We start from the raw sequence: 21,710 nt of genomic DNA on the forward strand, positions 1-21,710 counted from the left end.
GAAGACTATCAGGGAGACAGGCACTTTCGTCTTCGGGGAGACAGAGAAATAGGAAATTATATGGTCTGAGGTAGTTAATAGGAGTAGAGGAAGAACAGGAAAGGTTAGAGGGAAAGTTAGACATGATCAAGCAGAGATTGGCTGCCAATATAGGAAACTAGCAGAAGTACCCGGCATTGCCGGGCGGGGGAGGGGAGGGGGAAGGGGGGGGGGGGAGGGGAGGGGGAAGGGGGGAGGGGAGGGGGGGAGGGGAGGGGAACGGGGGGGGAGGGGAGGAGAAGGGGGGAGAGGGAGAGGGAGAGGGAGGGGGAGGGGTGGGGGAAGGGGAGGGGGGAAGGGAAGGGGTAAGGGGGAAAGGGAGGGGGAGGGGAGGGGGAGGGGAGTGGAGGGAAAGGGAGGGGGAAGGGGAGGGGGAAGGTGAGGGGGGAAGGGGAAGGGGAGGGGGGAAGGGGAAGGGTAGGGGGGGGAAGGGGGGTGGGGGAGGGGGAGGGGGAAGGGGGAAAGGGAGGGGAAAGGGAGGGGTAGGGTGGAGGGGGAAGGGGAGGGGGTAGGGTGGAGGGGGAAGGGGAGGGGGCAAGGGTAGGGGAGGGGGGAAGGGGAGGAGGGAAGGGGGAGGGGGAAAGGGAGGGGGATGGGGAGGGGGAAGGGTAGGGGGAGGGGAGGGGGAAGGGTAGGGGGGAGGGGAAGGGGAGGATGGAGGGGGGAGGGGAAGGGGAGGGAAGGGGAGGGAGAGGGGGGAGGGGGGGAAGGGGAGGGGAAGAAGGGGAGGGCCAGTCAACAATGACGTTGCAGTTCTCATGGGAGGAGAGCAGCACAACAATCGCGACATCGTCCTGCATCTTCGCAACAACAGCACGAAGCGGATTTTGGAGACTCACCGATCCTGTGACGCCCTCCAGTACCGGCGTTGCCGGGCGGGGGAAAGGAGACCGGTACATTCCCAACCCGTACATTCGCCCTCTCGACTCAAGCTCACTCGGACAAAAGCCTCGCACAAATTACACCGTGAAGGCCCAATGGCCATGTCTATGCCACAAATCAAGTACGTGAGCGAGTCTGGTGCAGTGAATTGAAAATATATAGAACGCTCATACTCCGTGAAAAGTGTAGCCGCCGTGTCGCCATCTTGGTTAACACGACTCGACCAACTCGCTTTGCGGATCTCGTTTGTTTTGAACGTGTCCCAGATATGGGTTGGGAATCCAACGAATTGAGTCTTCTTCTTTCGTATGCAGCACAAGACTGTGGGGTAGTATCATTGGCTGAGGGGGTGGCTGTGCCATTGATGCAATTCCCACTGAAGGATGGGCCAGGAATTTGGAATTTGTTCAGGGTGCCAATGATAGGTCGACTACTCATCACGAAGAACACCATGGAATCTTTCAAGTCCACCAACTAATGCTGACAGATGGGATGCCCAGTTTAACGTCCATCCCAGGTGTGGCACTTAGGTGGATCCCTGACACATTGATGAATCACTCTGCCTGGCGAAACACCAGGATGGCAGTTATACTGTAAGATTTCATGTGGTGAGACAATGGCTAATAAGCAGCCTGCCTTTTTTACGAAAGCCAACCCACTGATGGGAACTTCCAGGCTCTCCACAAATCTCATAACCAATATGTTTCATCCCCAGGCAAAATCAGCATCAGGCCCACTTGAGGTCTCTCATCACTCATGAAAATTTGATGACAGTTGGTCACGTTTGCATATACAACTTGTTTCTCATCTGAACTTTTGCTCTTGAAGGATGGGACCACAGCAGACATTGCTCAATCCAAATATGTGGTTGACAGATCATGGAAGATTGATGCTAGTGATCTGAAAATTCTGCTGTTGAAGCGCGGTGCTACGCACGCTACTTGCTTACCAAGGAGGAAGCGGACAACGCGGTAAATCAAAAGAGTCTTTATTGAAAGAGCCCTACTGTAGCACTGGAGTGCTCAGGGCTCCACGCCCCGTATATATCCCGAGGCCACGCCTACCCCTCGGGCGTGGCCGACGCCCACTTGGTGTGCGGAATGATGCCATCACGCCAGTGAGCTTTCGTGTCCACCACACACGCTGCCCCAGAATTCCCGCGCACCTGGAGGGTCAGCTTGCGGGGCAAACGGATGACCCGGCCGAAGCGCCCTCTGGCGACTGGCGGCGTCCGGGGTGCAGGGATGCCCGCTGGAATGCCCCCGGATGCACCCGGGATGGGTGCAGGACCGGGGGGCGGCATGCCGGCGGGGCTGGGCGGTGCTGGGGGTCCGCCCGCAGGGGGGCGGCCCCGACGTGGGGGCCGAGCCACCGGCGGTGGGTGGTCCACGTCGAGGTGGGCCGGCTTGAGGCGGTCCACGGAGACGCGGTCGGGAGTACCGCCGATGTCCAAGGTGAAATGTTTCACCCTGGTCTCCAGCACGCGGAAAGGCCCGTCGTACGGTGGCCGCAGTGGTGTCCGGTGGGCGTCGTGCCGGACGAAGACGTACTCCGCGGTGCGAAGCTCCGGGGCGACGTGCGTAGGTGGGTGCCCGTGGTGCGCCGTCGGCACCGGGGCGAACCTCCGGGCGGTCTCCTGCAGCGCGAAGCGCCCGGCACTGGTGCGACCATGGTGCCGTGGGGTCGGGGAGGAACTCGCCCGGCACCCGCAGCGGTTGTCCGAAGACCAACTCCGCCACGGATGCGCACAGGTCGTCCTTGGGCACTGTCCGGAGGCCCAGCAGGCCCCAGGGGAGCCTGTCGACCCAGCCGCCGTCGCGGAGGGTGGCCCGGAGCGCGGCCTTCAACGAGCGGTGGAACTGCTCGCACAGGCCGTTCGCCTGGGGGTGGTAGGCCGTGGTTCGGTGCAGCTGGACCCCGAGCCCCCGCGCGACTGCCCCCCAGAGCTCCGAGGTGAACTGGGGGCCGCGGTCGGACGAGATGTCCGAGGGGGCGCCGAACCGGGCGACCCAGGTGGCGATGAACGCCTGCGCGACGTCCGCCGCCGTTGTCGCCGCCAAAGGCACGGCCTCCGGCCACCGGGTGGTGCGGTCCACCATTGTGAGGACATGGGTGAAACCCCGCGAGGGGGGCAGAGGTCCCACCAGGTCCACGTGAACGTGGTCGAACCTACGTTCCGGCACCGTAAACTGGGCCAATGGGGCCTGGGTGTGTCGGTGCACCTTCACGCGCTGGCACGCGAGGCACGTCCTGGCCCAGCCGCGGACGGCCTTCCGGAGGCCATGCCAGACAAACTTGTCGGCGACCAACCTCTGGGAGGCCCTCGTGCCCGGGTGGGACAGGCCGTGGATGGCGTCAAAAACCTGGCGCTGCCAGCCCGTGGGCACGATGGGGCGAGGCCACCTGAGGGAGACGTCGCACAAGAGGGCCGTGCCCACGCCGTCGAACAGCACCTCGGTGACGCGGAGGCCCGTGACGGTGGTCCGCAAGGCCTGGATTCCGGGGTCGGCGGCCTGGTCCGCCGCCATCCGGGCATAGTTGATGCCGAGGTGGACTGCGTGGGCGACGGACCGGGAAAGGCAATCCGCCACCGGGTTGTCCTTCCCCGCGACATGCCGGATGTCCGTTGTATATTCGGACACGGCCGAGAGGTGACGCTGCTGCTGGGCCGACCACGGCTCGGTGACCTTGCCCATCGCGAAGACCAGTGGCTTGTGGTCGACGAAGGCCGTGAACGCACGGCCCTCGAGCAGATGGCGGAAGTGCCTGACCGCCAGGTGAAGCCAGAGCAACTCGCGGTCGAAGGTACTATAACGGCGTTCGGGCGGGCAAAGCTGCCGGCTGAAGAACGCCAGCGGTTGCCAGGCACCACGCACCCATTGCTCGTCCACCGCGCCCACTGCGTAGTCCGAGGCGTCGGTGGTGAGGGCGATCGGTGCATCGGATGCCAGGTGCGCGAGCATGGTGGCATTAGCCAAGGCGAGCTTCGCGCCCGCGAACGCCGCGTCCATCTGCTCGGTCCAGGTAACGTCACCTTTGCCCGGCTTCCCCCGGAGGGCCTCGTGCAGGGGGCGCAGGAGCTGGGCGATGCGGGGCAGGTACCGATGGTAAAAGTTTACCATGCCCAGGAACTCCTGGAGCCCCTTGATCGTGTGGGGGCGCGGAAACCCCTTCACCACCTCCACCTTGGCCGGTAGGGGGACGGCCCCGTGCCTGGTGACGCGGCGCCACAAAAAGTCGATGTCGGCGATGCCGAACCGGCACTTGGCGGGGTTCACGATGAGGCCATGCTGGCCCAGGCGTTCGAAGAGCGTGCGGAGATGGTGTAGGTGCTCTTCACGGGACGCGCTGGCGACGAGGATGTCATCCAGGTAGACGTACACGAAATCCAAGTCGCGCAAGACGCTGTCCATTAGCCGCTGGAACGCCTGAGCCGCATTCTTCAACCCGAATGGCATCCGAAGAAATTCGAAAAGTCCGAATGGCGTGATGACGGCCGTCTTCGGGATGTCCTCCGGCCTGACGGGGACCTGATGGTAGCCGCGTATGAGGTCCACCTTTGAAAAGAAGGACATGCCCGCCAACCGGGCGGAGAAGTCCTGAATGTGGGGGATGGGGTAGCGGTCGGGGGTGGTGGCGTCGTTGGCGCCGGTAGTCCCCGCACCGTCGCCATCCCCCGCCGGGCTTTGGCACGATGTGGAGCGGCGACGCCCAAGCACTCTCGGAGCGCCGCACGATGCCGAGCCGCTCCAGCGTAGCGAACTCCGCTTTAGCTACCGCGAGCTTCCTCGGCTCGAGGCGGCGTGCCCGGGCGTAGACCGGTGGCCCGGCGGTGGGGATGTGGTGTTCCACCCCGTGCTTGACGGCCCCCGCCGAGAAGGTGGGCCGCGTGAGGGCCGGGAAACTGGCGAGGAGGCGGGTGAATTCGTCCGCTGCCGGAAGCGTACACATCAACCTGGCCGGAACCGAACCGCTCAGCAAGCCGCTCGGCGAGCTGCTCGATGAGCCACTCCGTGAGCTGCTCAACGTGCTGGGCAGCGCGCAAGCGAGCGAGCTGAACGTCTCGGCCTGGACGAGCTGTCTGTTCTTTACGTCCACCAACAGTCCATTTGCGCACAGGAAGTCCGCGCCAAGCAATGCCATGGGCACGTCGGCAGTGACGAACGACCACCGGAAAACCTGCCCTCCGAACCGCAGAGAGAGGCAGCGTTTTCCGTATGTGCGTATGGACGTACCGTAGGCAGCAAGCAGCGCGGGGCCCCGGCCCACGGTCTGCTTGTCGGACGTACCGGCGGGAACGACACTCACCTGCGCTCCCGTGTCGCACAGGTAACGGCGCCCGGACAAGGTGTCCGTTATGAACAGTAGGCTGTTTGAACGGCCGGCGCTCAGTGCCACTACCGAGGGCCGGCCCGGGCGTTTCCCGACCTGCCGAATGAGCACGGTGGGCGACACTGCCGAGCCCTGTGGCCAAACTTGGTGTGAAACCGGCACCAGGCTTGCGGTTTTTGCCGCGGCGGCAGAGGTGGGCGTGGCGTGGCGGCCGCCACGAGGCGCCCCTCGGAGTAGTGGTGGTCACCCGCAGGAGGTTCAGCGGCCAGGCGGTGCGTCGCGTAGTAGGGGTGGTCACCCGCAGGAGGTTCAGTGGCCACGCGGTGCGTCGCGTCGTAGGGGTGGTCACCCGCAGCAGTTTTGGGCTCGGAGTAGGCATGCGCAGCCGCAGCCGCCACAGCCCCGGGAGCCGCGACGGCCGCACCGAAACTCACCCGCGTGTCTAAAGCCACGAAGAACTTGTTGGCCTCGGCAGCGAGAGCTCGGGGTTCCATTATCATGGAACCGGCCAACGCGAGGCGTACTCGTGCCGGCAGCTGGCGTCGAAATAGCGCTCGGAATAGAAAATCCGGGGTTTCGTCGCCCAGTAGCGACAGCATATGGTCCATTCGGACGGACGGTCGCGTGTCGCCAAGCTCGGGGAGGTCCAGGAGGCGGTCGGCCCGTGCGTCCACCGTGAGGCCGAACGTGGCGAGGAGGAGACGCTTGATCGCCTCATACCTGTGGTCGTCCGGCGGGTTCCTCAGGACAGACACGACCCGGGCGGCTGTGCCGGGCCCGAGGGCGGCGACGACGTGGTAGTATCGCGTCGCGTCACCCGTGATGCGCCAAAGCTGAAACTGGGCTTCGGCCTGCACGAACCAGAGCTCGGCTTGGGCCTCCCAGAACTCGGGGAGCTTGACCGCGTTGTTTGCCATTGCTATGGCGTGTTCAGATGGTCAGCGACGGCTGATCCAATGTCGGGGTCACCAAATGAAGCACGGTGCTACGTGCGCTACTTGCTTACCAAGGAGGAAGCGGACAACGCGGTAAATCAAAAGAGTCTTTATTGAAAGAGCCCTACTGTAGCACTGGAGTGCTCGGGGCTGCGCGCCCCGTATATATCCCGAGGCCACGCCTACCCCTCGGGCGTGGCCGACGCCCACTTGGTGCGCGGATTGATGCCGTCACGCCAGTGAGCTTTCGTGTCCACCACACTGTCAACGATTTTCACTGCAATGCCTTTGCCAACTCCAAACGAGGGGGAGCAATCAAAGACTGCATACCCTTGCCCGGACTTGTTTTGTGTGGCTTTATAATACATACTGTAACATTTGTGGGGGTAGATGAAGGAATCTCATAGTAAAGGTAGGATTGTATAATTATAGTATGGACCGTGGACGCTTAGGAGAAATCTCGATGTACTTAAGTAGAGAAACTGTAGCTTAAGATTGTTTATGGCTTCACACAAGGGGTGAAGCTGTGCTAACTAGTTAGGGATTAAGGTTAGTTTTCTCCAGTATGTGATCTTCCCTCTGTGATCTTCCGTTTATGTTTTGGTGGCAAGGCCGGCCATGCAAAACTGCCGTTTAATTACAACAACCACCAACAGAACCCGAACATTGCCGATCGGACTAAGCCCCGCCTCTAAAAGACCATAGGAAACAGGCCATGCCCCTGAGGGGCATGATAAGCCCAGAGGTTGTGGGCAGGGCGAACTGGGAGGGACGTTCGGTGATTGGCTCTGAAGAGGAGGAGGAAGAGCACGTCTTTTTCTGGCTCTCTTTTTGCTGGTTCTTGCTCAGAGAAGAAGGGGCCAGTTTTGTTCTGATCGTGGACGATCGTGTGCTGACTATGATGGGCGCGTTTTGGGAAGCGAGGAGCTCTTTGCCATGTTGGCAGTGTTTTGCAGGAGGTTTTGGACGACTGCTTGGCTCTTGGAAGCTGAAGGCCGCGTTGCACTTGACAGTAGAGAATCAAAAGGAGGCCGTCTAATCTGCTCACCTCACGCTTGTAGTGTCTTCGACGCACGGCATTTGACACCGCCATTTTGGAGCGCTTCCTGCACGAGTGGCTACCCCAGTTTCAACAGCCGCCGAGCTCCTAAAAGTACTCGTTGCTAAGTGCCGGCTGAAGGGGTTTTAGTTTCATTTTATCTTTCCCTTGTGTGTTTTTGAGACTGTATGGAGGATCCCTCAAAATAGGATTCAGTTTTACCTCAGCCTTCATTTTATTTCTTGATCTATTTTCATTAAATCTTGATTGATGAATTTCCTTGTCGTGTTCACTTGTTTGTGGTTTCGGAATAAACCTGTGTGTTTCGTGAGATAAATGCCTCGGATATCTTCCCTCCCGCACGTGCCAAAAATAACCGCTATATATTTGGGAGTAAAACTGTCTCGGCTATTCGTCCAAGGCTGGTCTTAACTAGCTATGGACAGGACAACTGGTGTGCAGGAGTTGGGATTTTTGAATCCATCGGACAGCTATTATTGAAGTGAGCTGAGCTTGGAAAATTTAGAAACTAAATTAAATTGATCACCTCTCTACCATAGAAGGAGAGGTGGTTGTAGTTTAACCGAGGCCCAAATTTATAGTGAATTTGTGTCAGGAGAACGCAGAACAGTGCGTGGAAATTTAAAAAGAGACAAGTACAGATTTTTTTGATTTTTTTTTGTATACAAGATCGAGGCTCGTGAAAGAGCTAACATTAATCACACAAAAAGTCAAACCGACACACAAAACACAAAATAAGGGGAGCGGTAGACAAGATGGGGAGAGAGGGGGAAGGACACAAACACAACATTTGAAAGCAGGGATATCGAGAGATCTGTGGGAGGGAGAGGGCTTGGGGGGAGGTGACAACAACAACAACATGCATTTTAAGGCCATTTTCCCTGCTAGAGCGGGAGTTCGCCTTGTGGTCCCCATGACAATCTTCTCCATCTTGCCCTATTTTCTGCATCTCTCCTTGTTAACCCCCTTGCCCGCATTTCTTCTTCCACCATCTTTAGCCAAGTCTTTCTCGGTCTTCCCCGTCCTCTACTTCCTTCTACATTCATTTCCATCACTCTTCTCAACCAGTCACTTTCATCCTTCCTCAACACATGACCAAACCATCTCAACCTGTTCCTCTTCACAACATCAATCACAGGCTCTATTCCCATCATCTTTCGCAATTCATCATTTGTCTTCCTCTCTCTCAACGATACTCCGCACATCCATCGAACCATTTGCATTTCCACCCTTTCCAACCTTCGTTGCTGATCTACGTTCATTACCCATGTCTCGCTCCCATAAATCATAACACTTCTCACACATGCAGCATACACCTTTCCCTTCAGCTTCAACGACACTCCCCTCCTCATCAGCACGCCACTCAGTTCCCAAAACTTCTTCCATGCACATCTCACTCTTGCAACCGTTGCCGAGTCTGATCCACCTTCTCCATTCAGCATGTCTCCGAGGTAGCAAAATGTTTTCACACCTTCCAGCTTCACGCCGTCTCCAAGATCCAACTCAACATTTCCTCCATCTGCAGCTCCCTCTGTGCACACCTTACATTTGAATGTAGCTGCCACACTGGTTAATGACCCTCTCAGACCACTACATTTTTGATGAACCCACTCAGCGCACATTGTACATTGAATGGAGTTCACTCCGACACCCTTCCTGCACACAGCACAGGGCCACTTCCCAGTTCTTTCCACCTCACCACATGCTTTACCACTTGCCATCACCTTCGTCTTTCCTATATTCACCTTCAGACCTTTTGTCTCCATACATTCCTTCCACGTGTTCATCTTTTCCTTCAGTCCATCCATACTTTCCGCAATCAACACCAGATCATCTGCATACAACAACTCCCACGGTAAACCCTCCTTTACGTTCTGCTGTCTGGGGGGAGGTGAGAGAGGTATAAAACATATGGACACTGCAAGGACTCCAGGAAAGAAGTTGGAATTTCAAAAAAGTATCTGGGGTGAAAATTAGCGGGGGTAGAAAAGATCAAGGTTTTGGATGGGGGAAGATAAGAGATGATGGTGAACAGCTGTTTAGAAGACCTGGAGGGAGGAGTGGGATTGAAGGGACTGGGGGAGTTTGTTCCAAGGCGGGAGAAAAGGGGAATGAAAGAATGAAGGTGAGCAGGTGAGCAGATGCATTCAAAGTACACCGCCCCCATCCATGCCAAATTAATAAATATCCTCCAGCGCGGTATCGCCGGCGCACCTTCGGCACCCGGCGATACTGCCGTGCAGCACATAGAGACGGTATTGGGAAGGCAAGGTGTACAATAATTGATTGGTTAATTGCATAATTAAAATCAATAAATAACAATCGTAAAATAATTTCTTAATCAATTGGCTAACAACATACCTCAACCACCAGTGTTTCATCCGAATCTGTAACCTTTTGAAAATTAATTAAATCAGTTAATCAAATATTAAATATTTAATTGATTAATCAATAAATCAAAAATAGCCTTTACAGCCAAATCACTTGGTCACTGTCATGTCCAAATATTAGCTTCCCAGCTCAAATGGTGCCTGAGGTATTGCCCAGATGGGAAAGAAAAGAAATAAATGATTAATAATGAAAATTAATAAATAATAATCATAAAAAATTTAAATAGTTAATCAATTGGCTAATATAATACATAAACCACCACCATTTCATCAGAATCTGTGACTTTTAAATTTTTTATGAATTAAATCATTAATCAAATAATTAATCGATTAATTGATTAATCAATAAATCAAAAATACCTTTTTCAGCCAAATCACTTGGTTATTGTCATGTCCAAATATCAGCTTCCTAGCTCAAAAGGTGCCTCGAGATAATGCCCAGAAGAAAAAGGAAATATATAAGTACTTAATTAATCGATAATAATTAATTGTAACTAATCAATTAATTGATTAATCAAAAAACAAAAAATACTGTTTTGACAAAGTACATACTCACTATTGTGCCCAAATTTCAGCTTCCAAGCTCAAATGATGGCTGAGATATCGCCTGGACAAACAAACAAACAAGAAAACAAGAAAGCAAACAAACAAACAACCCATCTGCTTGGAAATCAGCCAACATCACCGCTTTGCACAAAAAAGGTGCAAAAACAGATCCCAGCAACTACAGACCAATCAGCCTTCTCCCAATTATCAGCAAAGTCATGGAATCCATCATTGCTTCAGATATTAAATCTTTCCTCTTCTCCAATGGCTTGATCTCTGATCATCAATTTGGTTTCAGACCTGGTCACTCTACTCTGGACATGCTGCTTCTGCTTTCTCAACAATGGATGGAGGTCCTCAACGCCAAACAGGAAATTAGAGCTGTCTCCCTTGACATTTCACGTGCCTTCGATACGGTCTGGCACCCTGCTCTGCTCTCCAAACTCTCCTCCTTTGGTATCCATGGAAATCTCCATGCATGGCTGGCGGACTTCCTCTCTGGTCGTAGTCAACGTGTGGCCCTGAATGGGTTTCTCTCATCTCCTCTTCCTGTTCAGGCTGGAGTTCCCCAAGGTAGTGTTCTGGGCCCTGTGCTTTTTCTGGTCTTCATCAATGATCTCTCTGACTCTCTTGAAAATCCTCTCTATCTCTTTGCTGACGACTCTACTCTCTGTCGCTCCATTCCTCATCCCTCAGATCGGCAGTCTGCAGCTTCCTCACTCTCTGCAGACCTGGACAAAATCACAGACTGGTCAAACAAGTGGAACATGTCTTTCAATCCTGACAAATCTCACATTCTTACAATGTCTCTCCGAAAGGACCGACTGGACAACCCTCCCATCTACTTTCTCAACAATCCTCTCCAAGAAGTTCTGTCGCTCAAGCTTTTGGGTCTCACTATCTGCCATGATCTTTCTTGGGAAAACCACATTTCCAAGCTGGCCTCCAAAGCCAGTCGCCGACTGGGCATCCTCCGTCGTGCGAAGTCCTTCCTTGGCACACCTGAGCTCCTCACCACATACAAGGCTTTCATCCGCAGCTCAATGGAATACTGTTCCCCCCTCTGGGCTGGTGCTCCTGCCTCACACCTGGCTCGGCTTCACGCTGTTGAATCCAAAGCTTTCAGAATCATTGGAATCTCCCGCGATGAAGCTATCTCTGAGGGCCTTTCACTCACTCACCGCAGGCAGGTAGGTGGTCTTTCTGTCTTCTACCGACTCCTCTCCGGCCTTGCTCCCCCAGCTCTCTCTGTGCTCTGTCCCCCCAATATTCCTTCAGGTCGCACAAGATCTGCCTGCAACCCTCTTATGGTTAAACTGCCAAAGTCTAGGCTCTCTGCTCACCTTCACTCTTTCATTCCCCTTTTCTCCCGCCTCTGGAACAAACTCCCCCACTCCCTTCAATCCCACTCCTCCCTCCAGGTCTTTAAAACAGCTGTTCACCACCATCTCTTATCTTCCCCCATCGAAAACCTTGATCTTTTCTACCCCCGGTAATTCACCCCAGAGTCCTTGCAGTGTTCATATGTTTTAATCCTCTCCCACCTCCCCCCAAGTCCTCCCGATGTCCCTGCTCTCAAATGTTGTGTTTGTGTCCTTCCCCTTCTTCCCCCTCTCTTTTGTGTCCTCCCCCCTCTCTCCCCATCTTGTCTGCCGCTCCCCTTGTTTTTTGTGTTTTGTGTGTCGGTTTGTCTTTTTGTGTGATTAATGTTTGCTCTTTCACGAGCCTCGATCTTGTATACAAAAAAAAAAAAAAAAAAAAAAAAAAAAAAAAAAAAAAAAAAAAAAAAACCAGAGGGAAAACTGAGTACTCCCTTTCAGCGTGCGTCATTGACGAGCCCCCTTCGGTGCCCGGCAATGACGTTATGCAGTGCCTGGAGATGGCATAGGAAAGGAGCGGTGTACAACAATCAAACAAACGACCAGAGTGAAAACTGAGTACTCCCTTTCAGCGCATGTCATTGCCGGGCCCCCTTGGGTGCCCAGCAATGACGTTTTGCAGCGCCTGGAGATGGCATAGGAAAGGAGCGGTGTACAAGAATTTTTTTTTTCTGAGGTAAATAAAAACGTGCGCGAAAAGGCGGCTGTGCACGTAATGGTGGACGTGCACAAAATGGCGCATCGGCGGGAAGGCAGTGAGGATGAAGGGAGCGAGTCAGGGGTAGAGTTGATTGATGAGGAAAGGGTAGGAACTTCCCCCGTCCCGAGCGTCAGTCCCACCTCCCCTACAATGGCGGAGGCTGAGACGCAGGGAACAGGTCCGATGAATTTCCGGGCCATGTTCGAAAGATTAATGAGGGGAATGAGTGAACAAATGAAAGACCAAATGAATACCCAAACTGTACAATTGAAAGGCAAAATTGATGTAATGGAAAACAAAATTGATGGAATGGAAGGCATAATGAATGCCCAAAGTGAACGATTGGAGGGAAAAATTGAGGGAATGAATGAACAACTGAATGAACAAAGGAATGAAATAGGGGAAATAAAAGGGGGAATGAATGAACAAATGAATGAAATGAGGGAAATTAATGAACGATTGGAGGGCAAAATTGAGGGAAAAATAAAAGACATCACTTATCAAATGAGTGAAATTAAGGAGGGAATAATACAGGAACTGTCAGAACGAATTGATGACATAGAGGGAAGAATGGAACACCAAATGAAGGACAGACTGGGAGAATTCGAGACGAAATTGGAGACTCGATTTGGGGAAATGGAGAAAGAAATGGCAGTGGAATTTGAACTAAAACGGGAAGAAATGGTATTGAAAATAGAAGAGGGTAAAATTTACCCAGGCTGTTCGAATGGGGGAAAAGTTGGAAAACAAAATTGGGTCAACAAATAAAAGGATTGACAAAGTAAATAAGGATCTGGAGGGCGATCGGACCTGTGTGGATGCCAAAATGCAACAGCAGATAGAGGAAAGGGGAATTTTGAAGCACCAGGGTGGTGGTTTGGCAGAGGAGGTAAAAGAGCTGGAAGCCCGTGTAACAGAACAAGAGCGGGTGTTTATCGATAAAGGTCTGTGAGGGCCACAATTGACTGGGGAAAGAATGGATGAGATGTTACAGGAGTGGCTGAACACTTGGGACAATACCATCAGTGGAGAGGTTGCTCGAGTCCAACAGAGTCTGTGAAACGAGGTGAGTCGGTCTGTTAAGCATCTCCAGAAAGAGATTAAGGTGACTCAGGGGACCCTCGCCATGAGCCACATTTGGGCACCAGAGGCTCCGAAATTGAATACCCAGCTGGGGGTGTGTTTTGGCCCTGGGCTGGATTCGGTCGTGGAGGAGTCGGGGAGAAGAGCCTCGGGAAAAACCATCCCCCTGGTACATTTTGACGAGTCAGGTAGTTTAGAGGTTTTCCTGAGGCAATTTGAATGCGTGTCCCAGCTCAATGGTTGGGGGGAATGGGAATGCATGTGGAATCTGGTGGTGACACTGCGGGGGCCACCCACAGATGTTTTAAACGTGGTCCCAGAGGGAATATTGATCAGTAAGGGCACTTGCGACGCATTGAACCATAGGTTTGAGATGGGTGCAAGGTGCGACCTGGTCCGGGCGCAGCTGCTGCATCATAAATTAGAACTTGGTGAAACACTGCAGGAGCTGGCACAGGATATTTACCAATCTGCGAGGATTGCATATAGGGACTTACCAGGCATGGAATAAGCTGGCAATAGAGAAATTTATGGCAGCTCTTCCGGAACCTGAGGTCTAAACTCTGGTGGAGTTGCAGGACCCTGCCATATTGCACTGAGCGGTTGAGTGCGCGGTGAGACTGACCTTTTTAAGGAGCTCGAATCGTGCACCAGAGGGATCAGCTGTGGCGGTACGATAGGTGGAGGTGTGGGATCAGGAAGAGAAGCAGGAAGAATCTGTCATTACCCAAATGCTCAGGGGGATCAGCCGGCAGCTGTCAAATTTGACAAGGGGTAAGTTTGCAGCGGGTGAGTTACAGCTGTGTGGTCCGGGTTCGCTATCAGGGCGACCAGATCTTTGTCGGATTGGCCCGGAAGTAAGGGGTGATCTGGCAGGAGTTCCGAGGGGACCATTCATGGGGACTTGTTTTAGGTGTGGGAGAAAAGGACACTCACAGCGGTATTGTCAGGAACCACCTAGGCACCAACCTCCCAACATGTTTCACAGCCCAAAGAGGAGAGGAACTCCCGAAGGACCACAGGATCCGGGGAGAGGGTCACTGCCTAGGGCTGGTCTGGCCACTGTAGGCTGTTTGGGAAACTAGAACGAGCCGAGCACACAGGGCCATGCTCGGCTGGCAAGTGTGTGGAGAAGTGCCCTTCTTTGGTGAAATAGTGAATTGTGGAAAAATTGGCACGGGTAATTTGAGGGTTAGATGCAAAATTGAGGGGGAATTTTGTGAGGCCGTGGTTGACACTGGGGCCAGTGACACCATTATTAATCAAAGTGTGTTAGACCAAAGTGTTGGAGGCTGGGACAAAATTGATAGGTTAGCAGGACACAGCCTTCAACTGGGTATGGGGACGATGGCTCCAATATTGGGCCGCGAGGTTGTAGGGATGGAGTTTGGCAGTCTGGAGGTCAATGTGGTGGTATAGGTGGCCGAGGTGCGCGACCAATGTCTTCTGGGATTGAGCTTCCTGGTGGAACACGACTGTCAACTACACCTTGGGTGAGGTCATATGTGGTTTGGCACTGAGAGGCTGCAATTGGTTGGACTGGGGGATGACGAGGTGGCGCAGTGGATGTAGCTGGAGGTGCCACGCACTGTGACCGTTCCTCCCAGGTCGGAGGCCGTGGTAATGGTGAAGGTGGCAGCAGGTGCTCACCACATTGGCCAGCTTGGGCTAGTGGAGCCGTAATCCTCACAGGGAGCCAAAGGATTGATGGTTGGTCGCACCCTCATGGACACTCATGGGCCTATGTTGGTGGTTCGGCTGTTCAACTTGTCTGATAGCCCTCGCACTGTAAGGGGCGGAGCCAAGTGTAGTAGTGTAGTAAAGGTCACCGGAGGAGGCGGACCCATGTGCTTGCCAGTACAGCCGGACAAAGAGAGAAATTTGTGGAAAATGTATTGGCCTGAGGGAGTGCAGGACATTGATGGCCTACCGGAGCGCACAGCATGCGACCACTTGGTGCACCCCCGCCTTGTTGATGTTCGGTTTGGAAATGCACATCCCCATAGATTTGTGGATGGGACAGTCACCAGAGGAACCAGTTGGAACATCTGTGGAAAGTTATGCAAATAATTTGCGGAAGAGCATGGAAAAGGCTCATGAGTTTGCGAGGAAGCAAATTGGCTTGGCTTCCTCGCATATGAAATTGAGATGTGACACTCGGGCACACTCTCCCCGTTTCCTTCCCAGAGACCTTATTTGGCTCTACTGGCCCCGGAGGAGGAAGGGGGTATGCAGCCAAAACTCACCCTCACCCAGGAAGGGCCCCGGAGTGATGCTCTGGCAGGTGACTGATGAGGTTTTCAAAATTCAGATGGGCCTGCATACCCTTCCACAGATAGTCCACTGGGATAGATTGAGCCCCTACCTGGGCCGGGAGGCTCCTGGGTGGATTGGAAGTGTGTAGGGGAAACCTGGCATGGTGGATGACCCTCTTGGACCCGACCAACCTGCGACGACCTGCGCATAAGGTAAGGTGTCTTGAGGCGTAATGTCCCAAGTTTTCGGTTTTTGCTCAAAAAATTGGGACATGGGTAATTGGAATGGGCGTGGACGAGAGTGACCCAATGGTCGGTAAGTGGATCGGTTTTTCTAACCAAAAATGGATATTGTTGTGGGTAAAGGGTTTTGTCTTGTTGTGGATGTCTGTCATGAGTCAAAGGTTGATTTGTGTTTGGAAGAGCAAATTGGTGGATCATAGCATTTATGCAGGCTATGGCATAAATTTATGCAGGCCTCTAAAACCTACACTTATGAAGGGAGACAGATATCTGTACAAACATACAAACTGATATTGTATTTTATATGGTAAACCATTGGTGTTGCTAATACTTTTGTTGTCAAAGGCCGCCTTGGAAAAACGCCACGATAGGCTATCTTAATATGGATATACACCTCAACACGCAACCCCCTAGGCGGGGAAAGCCCCCTTGGGGAGGAGGGCAAATGAAGTCGCTACAACCTCCATTGTGTGACCCTTTTTCTTCTTGTCAAGTTTTGTTGCGATGGGATAAGTAACCACCGAATGTATCGCGGTCAAAAAACAGTCATACAGACAGACACCAAATTGCGTATTTTAGTATGATTCGGATTTGTTTTGGGTTAAAGTGTAAATTTATTTGATTAATATTTAAATTTCCAAGAAAAATAGACTGAGAGAGGCCAAAAAGGATCGGAATGGATCGGGTATGTTTTGAAACATCCAAGTCAGCTTGAATGCTTCGTATTCATAATATCTGGGAAGCTAAGTATCGTCAAGTCTAGTGAGTACTTGGATATGGTAGACCTTTTTGAAAGGCTGGCTGGGGGTTATTGTTTTTTTTTGTTTTTTTTTTATACAAGATCGAGGCTCGTGTAAGAGCTAACATTAATCACACAAAAAAAACAGACGGACACATAAAAACATACAATAAAGGGAGCGGGACAAGATGGGGAGGGAGAGGAAAGCACACAAGTACAACAGTAGAGAACAGGGACATCGGGAGATCTGTGGGAGGGAGAGGGCTTGCGGGGGAGTATTTGAAGTATTTGGGAGCGCTGAGCTTGCCTCGGAGCTTTCTCGTCATGGATTTGATTCCCCTTGTAATCGTATATGACTACAACTGCTTTCCGAGTGCAGTACTGGCAAAGTATGGAGACTAATAATTAGAGACCTCTTCTCTTTCCAGAGTGCCGGGGGCGTATCGCGACTTGTCGAGAAAAGTTTCCAATTCAGAACGAATCTTGGATGGATTGCCACCTCGACTGAAGACTGAAGGTGCAGGAATTTGTAATTTGTTCAGGATCCTGACGATACTTTGCCTCCTCTTTGCGAAAGACAGCGAGTGCTGCCAGACGGGTGTACTCTGGCTTTACGCCCTTTTGATGGATGGCACATATATTGATGCATCACCTTGCACTTTATTAAACACCAGGATGAAAGTTTAAAGGTAGGTTGAGATTTGAACCGAGACTGGACACCTCAAAGGTGAGTACACATACCTCTATAGCAGTGTTTTTTTTGTTGTTTTGGGGTTTTTAACCTTTTTGCCACTGTTACCCTTTGAACTCTCCAGCCAAATCATAATTATCACTCTTGTTCAAAAATGGCAAGTATGAGAAAAGGAAGATTAGGAAGTGAAAACAGAATTTTATTTTACTTTCATTTTTCCAAGTTATTACGCTGTCCAATGGTGACTGAAAAGAAACATTGACTTAGATTCTAAGTGTTAGAATAAACGAAGATGCATAATCCTTATGTCCTTAACGTCGTCACAAGCCCTATCTTAAGAAAGTTTGAACACATGACGAGCAATACTTTCAGCATGTTATCTTCTCGCAGACCAAGGAACTCGACTTCTGCTGTGCCATCATTGTCTTCGATGACTCCTTCTTTACTCCCGGAAAAAAAAAATGCTGACATATACCCCCTGGGGGTAATTACCACCAAGGTAAATACCCCTGCTCCAAAGTCTAGACAATGCAGCCTGCCCCAGGAAGGAGAATGCCATAATTTAAGTGGGGACAAAAGTCTTGCGTGCATTTCAGTTGTGAGCTTTAAAGATCCCAATGTATCTTTTGAGAAAAGGTAGGCCATTGTGTGCTAGTTATTTGCCAAAAACACTTTATCCCCCCCCCCCCCCCCCCCCTCCCAAATCTTCCCGATTCTTCCCTGCTGCCCGGATTCGTCAGGGCAGCGCGGTCACGGTCAAAGTGCCGAATCGTCCGCATGGACCAGCTCTTTCCCTCTTGTCTCTTCTTTCTTTCTTTCTTTTTTGTTTCTTTTTTTCTTTCTTTCTCTCCCTCTCCCTCTCTCTCTCTCTCTCCTGACTCTCTCTATCCTCTCTCTCTCTCTCTCTCTCTCTCTCTATCCCCCCTCTCTCTCTATCCCCCCTCTCTCTCTATCCCTCTCTCTTTCCCCTCTCTCTCTCTTTCCCCTCTCTCTCTCTATCCCTCTCTCTCTCTATCCCTCTCTCTCTCTTTCCCCTCTCTCTCTCTATCCCCCTCTCTCTCTATCCCCTCTCTCTCTCTATCCCCCCTCTCTCTCTATCCCTCTCTCTTTCCCCCTCTCTCTCTATCCCCTCTCTCTCTCTATCCCTCTCTCTCTCTCTTTCCCCTCTCTCTCTCTATCCCCCTCTCTCTCTATCCCCTCTCTCTCTATCCCCTCTTTCTCTATCCCTCTCTCTCTCTATCCCCCTCTCTCTCTATCCCCCTCTCTCTCTTTCCCCTCTCTCTCTCTATCCCCCCTCTCTCTCTATCCCTCTCTCTCTCTATCCCCTCTCTCTCTATCCCCTCTCTCTCTCTCTCTATCCCTCTCTCTCTCTATCCCCCTCTCTCTCTATCCCCCTCTCTCTCTATCCCCTCTCTCTCTCTATCCCTCTCTCTCTCTTTCCCCTCTCTCTCTATCCCCTCTCTCTCTATCCCCACTCTCTCTATCCCTCTCTCTCTCTATCCCCTCTCTCTCTATCCCCCTCTCTCTCTTTCCCCTCTCTCTCTCTCTATCCCCCCTCTCTCTCTATCCCCCTCTCTCTCTATCCCTCTCTCTCTCTATCCCTCTCTCTCTCTATCCCTCTCTCTCTCTTTCCCCTCTCTCTCTCTATCCCCCTCTCTCTCTATCCCCTCTCTCTCTATCCCCTCTCTCTCTATCCCCACTCTCTCTATCCCCCTCTCTCTCTATCCCCCCTCTCTCTCTATCCCTCTCTCTCTCTTTCCCCTCTCTCTCTATCCTCCTCTCTCTCTATCCTCCTCTCTGTCTATCCCCCTCGCTCTCTATCCTCCTCTCTCTCTATCCATCCCTCTCTCTATCCCCCTCTCTCTCTATCCCCCTCGCTCTCTATCCTCCTCTCTCTCTATCCCCCTCTCTCTCTATCCCCTCTCTCTCTATCCCCCTCTCTCTCTATCCCTCTCTCTCTCACCCCCTCTCTCTATCCCCCCTCTCTCTCTATCCCTCTCGCTCTCTCTCCTCTCTCTCTCTATCCCTCCCTCTATCCCCCTCTCTCTCTATCCCCCTCTCTCTCTATCCACCTCTCTCTCTATCCCCTCTCTCTCTCTATCCACCTCTCTCTCTATCCCCTCTCTCTCTATCCCCTCTCTCTCTATCCCCTCTCTCTCTATCCCCTCTCTCTCTATCCCCTGTCTCTCTGTCCCCTCTCTATCCCCTGTCTCTCTGTCCCCTCTCTCTCTATCCCTCTCTCTCCCCCCCTCTCTCTATCCCCTCTCTCTCCTCCCTCTCTCTCTATCCCCCTCTCTCTCTGTGCCCTCTCTCTCTATCCCCCTCTCTCTCTATCCCCCTCTCTCTCTATCCCCCTCTCTCTCTATCCCCCTCTCTCTGTATCCCCGTCTCTCTCTATCCCCCTCTCTCTCGATTCCCTCTCTCCCCCCCCCTCTCTCTCTATCCCCCTTTCTCCCCCCTCTCTCTCTATCCCCCCTCTCTCTATCCCCTCCTCTCTCTATCCCCCTCTCTCTCTATCCCCCCTCTCTCTATCCCCCTCTCTCTCTATCCCCCTCTCTCTCTATCCCCCTCTCTCTCTATCCACCTCTCTCTCTATCCCCTCTCTCTCTATCCCCTCTCTCTCTATCCCCTGTCTCTCTGTCCCCTCTCTATCCCCTGTCTCTCTGTCTATCCCCCTCTCTCTCTATCCCCCTCTCTCTCTATCCCCCTCTCTCCCTCCCTCTCTCTCTATCCCCCTCTCTCCCCCTTCTCTCTCTATCCCCTGTCTCTCTCCCCCCTCTCTCTCCATCCCATCTCTCTATCCCTCTCTCTCCCCCCCCCTCGCTCTCTATCCTCCTCTCTCTATCCTCCTCTCTCTCTATCCCCCTCTCTCTCTATCCCCTCTCTCTCTCTCTCTCTATCCCCCTCTCTCTCTCTATCCCCTCTCTCTCTATCCCCCCTCTCTCTCTATCCCTCTCTCTCTCTCTATCCCCTCTCTCTCTCTCTATCCCCTCTTTCTCTATCCCCTCTCTCTATGCCCTCTCTTTCTATCCCCCTCTCTCTCTATCCCCCTCTCTCTCTATCCCTCTCTCTCTCTATCCCCCTCTCTCTATCCCCCCTCTCTCTATCCCCCCCTCTCTCTATCCCCCCCCTCTCTCTATCCCCCTCAGTCTGTATCCCCCTCTCTCCCCCCCCCCTCTCTCTCTTTCCCTCTCTCTCCCCCCCCCTCTCTCTCTATCCCCCTCTCTCCCCCCTCTCTCTCTATCCCTCTCTCTCTCTCCCTCTCTCTCTATCCCCTCTCTCTATCCCTCTCTCTCCTCCCCTCTCTCTCTGTCCCCCTCTCTTCCCCCCTCTCTCTCTTTCCCCTGTCTCTCTCCCCCCTCTCTCTCTATCCCCCTCTCTCTCTGTATCCCCCTCTCTCTCTCTATCCCCCTCTCCCCCCCCCTCTCTCTCTATCCCCTCTCTCGAACCCCCCTCTCTCTCTATCCCCCCCTCTCCCCCCCCCCTCTCTCTCTCTCCCCCTCTCTCCCCCCCTCTCTCTCTCTCCCCCTCTCTCCCCCCCTCTCTCTCTATCCCCCTCTCTCCCCCCCCCTCTCTCTCTATCCCCTGTCTCTCTACCCCCTCTCTCTCTATCCCCCTCTCTCTCGATCCCCCTCTCTCTGTATCCCCCTCTCTCTCTCTATCCTCCTCTCCCCCCCCCCTTCTCTCTCTATCCCCTCTCTCGAACCCCCTCTCTCTCCCCCCCTCTCTCTCTATCCCTCTCTCTCCCCCCCTCTCTCTCGCTCCCCTCTCTCTATCCCTCTCTCTCTATCCCCCTCTCTCCCTCCCTCTCTCTCTATCCCCCTCTCTCCCCCGTCTCTCTCTATCCCCTGTCTCTCTTCCCCCTCTGTCTCTATCCCCCTCTCTCGAACCCCCTCTCTCTCCCCCCCCCTCTCTCTCTATCCCTCTCTCTCCCCCCCTCTCTCTCGCTCCCCTCCCTCTATCCCTCTCTCTCTATCCCCCTCCCTCTATCCCTCTCTCTCTATCCCCCTCTCTCCCTCCCTCTCTCTCTATCCCCCTCTCTCCCCCCCGTCTCTCTTCCCCCTCTGTCTCTATCCCCCTCTCTCTCTATCCCCCTCTCTCCCCCCGTCTCTCTCTATCCCCTGTCTCTCTTCCCCCTCTGTCTCTATCCCCCTCTCTCGAACCCCCTCTCTCTCCCCCCCCTCTCTCTCTATCCCTCTCTCTCCCCCCCCTCTCTCTCGCTCCCCTCCCTCTATCCCTCTCTCTCTATCCCCCTCTCTCCCTCCCTCTCTCTCTATCCCCCTCTCTCCCCCCGTCTCTCTTCCCCCTCTGTCTCTATCCCCCTCTCTCTCTATCCCCTCTCTCTATCCCTCTCTCTCTCCCCCCCCTCTCTCTCTCTCGCTCCCCTCTCTCTATCCCTCTCTCTCTATCCCCCTCTCTCCCTCCCTCTCTCTCTA

Source organism: Myxine glutinosa, chromosome 11 (assembly GCF_964187855.1).
Source record: "Myxine glutinosa chromosome 11, kmMyxGlut1.1, whole genome shotgun sequence".
NCBI classification, from domain to species: Eukaryota; Metazoa; Chordata; class Myxini; order Myxiniformes; family Myxinidae; genus Myxine; species Myxine glutinosa.